Source organism: Pygoscelis adeliae, unplaced genomic scaffold (assembly GCF_000699105.1).
Source record: "Pygoscelis adeliae isolate BGI_AS28 unplaced genomic scaffold, ASM69910v1 Scaffold280, whole genome shotgun sequence".
NCBI lineage: Eukaryota > Metazoa > Chordata > Aves > Sphenisciformes > Spheniscidae > Pygoscelis > Pygoscelis adeliae.
Genome location: NW_008823944.1, coordinates 949,975 through 957,545, shown reverse-complemented (window position 1 = coordinate 957,545; position 7,571 = coordinate 949,975). Strand labels below are relative to the sequence as shown.

Sequence of the window (7,571 nt, the reverse complement as noted above, 5' to 3'; positions counted from 1 at the left end):
CCGTTACCGGGGCTGGTCGGGGCAGCGCCGGGGGCCGCGTCGGGGCCGCGTTATAGCCCTGTCTCCTCGGGATCCCCGCGCAGGGTTTAAGCCCGGGCGTTTCCGCCCTTCCCGAGCTCTTTCTCGCCCCTGTTCTGGGAACGGTTCTGAAGGAAACCGGTAAGAAGGGGGCGTCCTCTCCGGTGTGCCGCGGCTGGTGCTCTGAGCAAACTTACGGCGTCTTCTGAGCCCTTGAAGAGAAATCAAAGACTCGGTGTGACACTTCAGAATTCTCTTTTCCTGTTGAAAGCCAAATACGCTCTCTCGTTCTCAGGGGTTGACGGTTATTCGCTGAAGTACCTACACGGCTTCTAGCTCGCTCACAGCGGGAGGAGGCCTCCAGGAGGCCGCAGCGTCTCTTCTGCTCTCCCGTCCCTCCTCCGCTCGCTGGTGCTGCCCGGCCTTTCGGAGAAATTGCAGATTACGGTAGAATTAGGTTAAACTGGCACTGAACTTACCCTTTCTGTTCTGCAGCGGCCATTAATGAGATAATTTCCCCTTTGGGGGGATTTGTTTGTTTGCTTTTAAGAAGCAGCAGAAAGTGATCAGACTTCACGTTTCTCTTCTTCTGTCATGTTCAGGGAGGAGACACAGGCCTGAGAGCGCAGTTTCTTAGGAAAAAGAAAAGTAGCGGTATTTACTTCGTTATGCTTGCTATTGTCCAGATCTGCATGAATTTCTGGACAGTGCAGACACTATTGTCAGTGCCTTCTGCAAGTAGTAATTCATGTTCAAGTCTTTCTAATAACAGTGCTCCTCTAGTTTTCTCTCATCTATTTTAACGTCATATAACTGTAGCAGTGTGGTTGGGCATCAAACCTCCTGACAGCCCCTTTGCAATGACTGCGCAATGAGTTGCTCTGGAGGAGATTATTTAAGTAGCAGGTTACAACATCATCTCACGTATGTTCTTCGCTTCCTGTAAAATGAGACCTTGTCCTGTTTTGGTGAGCAGCGATTTGTGCATTTACTGTCAGCTGCTTTCCATCACTCCCGCAAAACCTCAACCTGCAAGTCAGGAGCTGGCTCTCACGCTGTTCTTCTTTTCTGTATGCTTGTTAGATGATCTTAATTAGCAAGATTACCAGATCAGTTTTAGAATATTCTTTAAGAGAATAATTCACACATTCACCACACGGTGGTGACAAAGGTAGGTAAAACAAAACTCAGCAAATAGTTAAGTGAGCTCTCAGCAAGAACATGAACTATTTATTGCACAGGTACCTAACAGATTATAGACCTTCGCTGCACTTCGATAAGTGCGCTGCGGATAGTGAGAGCTGACCTGCTGGCGTGTCATACAACATAGAATCATAGAATCATAGAATCATTAAGGTTGGAAAAGACCTCTAAGATCATTGAGTCCAACCGTGTGTCTCCTAACAGGAGCACGATGTGAATATTAGCCTGGGGGGGGAAGAGAGGAGGCGGTGGTGTTACCGTAGTGTGTGCAATGGATTTAGTCTGGAGGGCTCTTCTGCATAATTAAAAAACAACTGTATTAAAAGTGTATTTGAACATAACGATTGGAAGTTCAGTAACAAATATTGCAGTAAATACAGTGTTATCAAAGGAGTGCCGCCGGTAAGCATTCCAGGCTCCTCTGGAATCTCTGATACTTAACTGATTTCTTGCTGTTACAATTTGGGCCCTTTCTGGTAGACCATGAGCTCCACAGCCTGTGAGAGGGCTTGGAAGAGTCGTGTTAAAGCTTGACAGTAAAGTATTTCTAATTATTTTCTTAAGCAGCCTGAAAGGTTTTTTTATTTTTTACCTGTGTGCTGAGGCACTTTAAAATAAATCTCTGTCACTTATGAACATATCCCTCAGGTAGAAGTGTAACTTACGTATTTTAGACCACGTCTCTCCTGTCACTATTCACACTGAACTTGGCTACCTAATTATACGCAGCGTGGCCGATGTTGTATTTTAAAAGTTAAGTTAGCTTCAAAATATTACTTAACTGAGAGAAACTTCTTACATCTTAGACACCATATCTGATTACAAAGATATTGAAGCTGATATTAAATGTAATGAGCTTGAATGTGAAGGATAGAGACGTTCCTACTTCTGTTGTGCAAACTATTGTCAGTCACTGGCAGCAATCAGTGAAATGCTTGGAAGAGCCCCTGGGGTGATGCACCCTGCCATTCTCATCACAGCCTACCCTACAGTTGCGAGGAACAGCTCACACGGTGGGCAAAGTTATTGAGTAACTCAGGTGGACAAGGCCATAGCAGGGGCTGTTCCTCTTCGACTTGCTCTGGTTTGGTGTGCTGAGAGGTTTGGGAGGGCGTGGAGAGGGGGTGGGATGGCGCTTGCCCCATCCCTTCCCACGCAGACAGCTGGGACAGCATACCTGGGCATGGCTTCTGTAGCATGCCCGCTCCATGGGCTGGACTGTGCTTTGGGAAGCCAGCTCAGCTAGGCTCAGGTCCTAGGAAACAAAAGCAAGGCAAGGGGTGGCTATATCCGTATGCAAATCTGGCATTTCTGCTACATTTACCCAATGGGCATGCGTGATTTTATTGACATGATTCCTCAGTGAGGGGCTGTGCTCCCCACAAGGCCCCTATTATTATCCAGATTTATCTGGTTGGATTTTACTCGCCTTATTCAATTGCAAGGGAATTGTTTTGCCTGAGCCTTGATTTCTCTACCCACTCCCAGTGAAGCCCAGCCAGGTTCATACTGTACATGCCAACGCCTGACCTGCCAGAGCAGCAGAGCTTCCTGCAGCCCCGCCGAGCTCCGGTGGCTCACGGTTAGGACCTCGGCTCCTGCCAGGCGCCGTGTGTCAGCGGGGTCTCTGGTGCATAGCCTGGAGCGTAACAAAACCTCCCCCTGCCTCACCAGAGGACTGCTCCCAAAGCCTTGGGCAACTCCGCAACGGAGCGGCAAGGGTCAACACTTGGGTGCAGATGTTTTCAGATCACACACTATCAAATGTCACAAGAGAAAATGCATTTGGCAGAGGATCATCTGCAGTCCTGGAGGGGATATGGAAATTTCTGATGCTTTAATTTAAAAAAGAAAGAAAGAGGGAAAAAAAAGCGCGGGGGGGAGGAGGGGGTGCAGGGGAGCAGACAAATCACATCAAGTATGAAGCCTGTGGGCAGAAAGCAACTCCGTGTGAAAGGAGGATACAAAAGCATTTCCCAAATCTATGGGCCTGACACACATGCAATTAAGCCACATATTTATTGATACACACAGAAATGCCAAATAACAATTTTAGCATAGAGTGTTTACCGGTAGCTTTCTCCTTGAATTCAGCCTATTCCCCCCCAAACTGGAGTAGGGGGCTGTAACAGGACGCCCAGTGGTGGCAGAGAGCCACTGGGTTGCAGTGCAGGTGTTCTCCGCTGCCAAAAGGGGTCCTGTGGCGAATGGATCGAATGGTGCATCTTGGGAAGAGGCTCAGGAAGAACGATGTTTGGGCAGTATCTATCCCACCAAAAGTCCGGTGGGTGTCATCCAACAGAAGGTGTGGAAGCCCTGGCGCTGGACCCTCCAGAAGACAAAGAGGAACCCAGGGAGATCGACCCACCTCTTGTGAAGCTGCACAGTACCATGCTTCTTTGTAAATACCGTCTTGGCTTGTGTTTCAAAGGTTTGTTATTCATTCTGTCATGTCTTGGGGAAACATACTTTGGCAAATCTATTCCCTTCTTATTTCTAGTTCTACAAAGCTAGAATTAGGCCTAACATCTGTCACAAAAGTTGTGGGGTCTCACTTTAACCTCTTACTGTTTTTTCATCATTTTTACTAAAATTCCTTAATGCATTATGATAAAATCTCCCAAAGCATTTTATAGTGATAAAATTAGACAATAAGAAACAGTGCAATGTGGAAAATCAGCTCGATACTTTGAAACCAGAAGCAATGCTAGAAGGGATAAGCATATTCAAGAGCTCCACATTGGTTTTGCAGAAGTACAGATATATATGTGTGTGTGTGAGATGAGGAATATTTTCTGCTCAGTACTGGTGTCAGTGATTATGCGTGGCACATAATACATTAAAAATAAAAATTAAAAAAGCAAGCAAAGCGTTTGCTTGGTTTTTAGGTGAAAGGGAGATCCATAATTCAATGTTTTATGACAAGGACGGCGCCTTTAAACCGTTCCTTTTCTCTCTTTCCCACCCTCCACTACCCAAGAGGGTTAGGGAGCTTGTCTGCTCTCTCTTCTCACAGCTGGGGCAGCTGTCAGCAGCGTGAGCAGAAACACCCTCTACACTGGAAGTGGTTCTCCAAGGCAGCAGGAGAGCTCTGGGCAGCCCGGCATTTAAGAGCGGGCACTATCGCAAGCCTAATTTGCTATCGAGTACCTGCATAAGCAGTTCAGGTCCAGCTGGCACAAAGCTGCACACCAGGGCTGCCTGGTAAGTCTGTTACAGGTAATTCTTCATGAAAATTGTTCCATGTAAGAATGCATCATCCAGGCAACATCTCAAAAGAGGAGCGGTTTGGGATCTTCGCATCTGGAAGATGTACATCTCGGTATCAACAATATTGATGTTTTGCTTAGCACAACCTGCCTCCTACTGAATCCCAGGGCCATGCTGTGAAAGCAAGAGGAGATCCCAGCAATCCAGCATCACCTTGCACTATGCCTCGCAGCAGAGAATTATGCCCCAGGTACAATTTCTGGTCCCCTGCTGAGATCAGACTGCCCGAGTAGCAAAGACCTGGTTGGCAGGAGATTAAAAAACAGCCTCTCCCCAGAGTGCTCAAAACCCCACTGTCGTAAAAGCGGGTATTTCACCAGCTGGTATGGAGATTCAATTTCCACCAGTCTTTACACACAGCAGGCAGGCAGAGGAAGCTGTGAAAAAGACAAGATTCCCCATTGCTATGTGTTTTTTCCATTTAAGTAAAGCTGATTTAGGTTGTACTAGCACAGCCTGCGTATCTTATACCCCACAGAAAAAGAGAATATGCACTGCCTTCTATGGGCTCTGAACTCATCCAACAGTCCTGTCATCTTGGGAAACTTCTTTTGCTTTCTTAAGCCTCTATTCCATCCCAACCCTTGTGGGTTTGATTGGTTTGGGGGTTGTTTTTTTTAAAGAAACATTGAAGAGATGACATGGTTCATTTTGTCAACCAGTTTTTAATAGAAACATATAATACACCTTCTCACATAAATATTTTATATAGACACATAAACACTCACAATACTCAAACCTATGCAATGTTCCAAAGCTCCAGTTCTGTTTAAACAGTGCAAGGAAAAGAAAAAAAATCATCGGCACAGAAGGAGTGGAAGTGTGAAGTTTCTAAAACGTTAACAGTCAGACCATTTCTCTTGTGTCCTTACACTTCACTTAAATACTGACTGCCTCAACGTGTCAACCAATTGTGTTCTTACACTACAGCTGCAGGGGCAAGCAGGGCCAGTGCACGTTCACCAATAGTGTATTGCCAGCAACAGAGGTCATTCCGAGAGGGATCCGACAGCGATCCTGCCATATATAGAAGGGATCACACCACCTTCTCTGGAATCCAAGCTAAGATGGCTTTGGAAATTATTATCTGATAGGATTGTTAGCGTTGAATTGTTGGCGTGATGCAGGTAGGTGATTAAGCACCCGTGTCCGGATCTTTTATTTGATTTACTTTGCATTTAGGTTGTACAGTGACCATTTGTTGTTAATTAGAAGCATACAACCTCAAGGACAATACATCTAAACTTCAAGTCCGCACACTTGTTTTTCTTGACTTGCTATATCTATCAAGAAGTAACTTTGACAAATCAGTTCAGAAACAACATTTTTGAATAGGGGAAAAGGATCAGAGCTGACAAATAGTCTTGTGCCTCCCTGTGTGATACAGCTTTCAGAAGACAGTGAAACAGAACTTCAGGCTTTCACTTCCCCTATATATGAGAGACCTGACAAGAGAAATAATAAAGAAAAACAAACAACAAACTTGCACTGCAAAATTCACTCTCCCCAGCTCACATGTAGAGAAGTTTTTGGATTTGCAGCACCAGGGGTTGATGAAACACAGTGCAGTTTAGTTTCTCTATTTCTTAAACTCAAAGGAGCCCAGGCTAAATCACAAATCAAAAGCATATACTTTTTCACTCTACTGCAACAACAAAGAGCCACCTCATTCTCCACAAAGTGAGGGGAATGGAAGAACTTTCCCAAAGGAAAAGCTAACACTGCTTTAGGCCTGAATCCAGATTTAAAAAAAAACAAACAAACAAAACCCAATAGACTTTAAGACACTAGCACATCAGAATAAATTCTCTAGTTCTTCCTTTGTTATGTGACCAGGCAGGAGTATAGGGCGTAAAAGCCACTGAAGTGTTCCTGCATTTCAAGTTTCTGATGAGGACGTTACTTAATTCAAGATTTATCACCTGGCATTCTTTGCTCGCTTGCCTCATTTTTAAGAGCCTAAGTTTCTGTCTGCACAAGTTGCACGCTGCTTTGCCATTGCTAAATCAGGAACTAAAATATTCGTGAAGCACCTTGCAGGCGACACCATGCACAGCCCTTGACTGCCACAGCCCAGGATGAACAACAGATCCAACTCACACACCAGATTAAGAAAGCCCCAAATAAATTCAGGCTTCCAGTATAATATGTTGGTTTGATCCCATGCGTAGGGAAGCAAAAGACACATGAGGTAACTCATTTAATTGCCACCTTACTCCGCCCGGTCAGCAATCCTAGACTTGGTTCTCCACCTCTCTGTGCCAGTAGTGCTCAGGATAACAAACAGCAGGATGTGCAGTTACCACTGTTTCATGCACCCTCACGAGTTCAGGTCACTAAGGGTAGGAGGGACAGCAAAAGAAAGGAACAGTTCTTCATATTTAGGATTTGGCAAATGATGTGCCTACATGCCTGACAGTGAGAAGCAGCAGAGGGAATCTGACAGCTTGTCAGTCACAACGTGGAATGATTTGATGCAGTGCTCTATTATTAACATATTGACATGTGCGCACGGGACCCTCCACCACCATTCTTGGAGACTCCTGCACTGTATAGTGCCAGTCTCCCCTCGCAGACGGGCTGAGGCTAAAAACAGGCAGCACCTTCCAAGCCTCCAGCCTGTCCCCTTACACTTTACTCAGACTTAACTTTCACGTCAGCCATTAAACCTTCTTGGAGTTGGAATCTGATAAAGAACGTCTTTTACTATCCACGTCCCCTCTACTCTTGTGCTCAGGAGATTGCCAGGGCAGGCAGTGATTGTGCAAATTACACTCTAAATTTTACGAACAACAGGTAGGTAGTACCGGTTTTTTGTACAGCTACAGTGTCATGTCTTCATATTTAGAGACATCTGCTCTGTTTCTAAAGTGAATTGTAATATCCCTAGGTATTTAAGAAAATAAAAGCCAAAGCTATGTTTTCTGCAAGGCACGCTACAGAACAGGATGCATACTTCTATACCCAGCTTTGCGGCAATGCCAACGGAGCTGCAAGAGTCCCAACCCAGACAGCCAGCACAGAGGCACAAGTGAAGAGGGGAGCAGGCTGTACCCAAGTTTGCACAGCACGCACTATGA

At 45.4% G+C, this 7,571-nt stretch overlaps 1 protein-coding gene across 1 annotated transcript in view; it reads right to left on the bottom strand.

The window, feature by feature from the left end:
* Nucleotides 1-2,741, bottom strand: part of RPSA (ribosomal protein SA) — a 9,307-nt gene extending 6,566 nt beyond the window's left edge. The window contains exon 1 of the mRNA XM_009321208.1: nucleotides 2,737-2,741. The gene's annotated coding sequence lies outside the window, so the exon portion shown is untranslated. The remainder of the gene's footprint in view (nucleotides 1-2,736) is intronic.
* Between the last annotated feature and the right edge of the window lie 4,830 nt (nucleotides 2,742-7,571).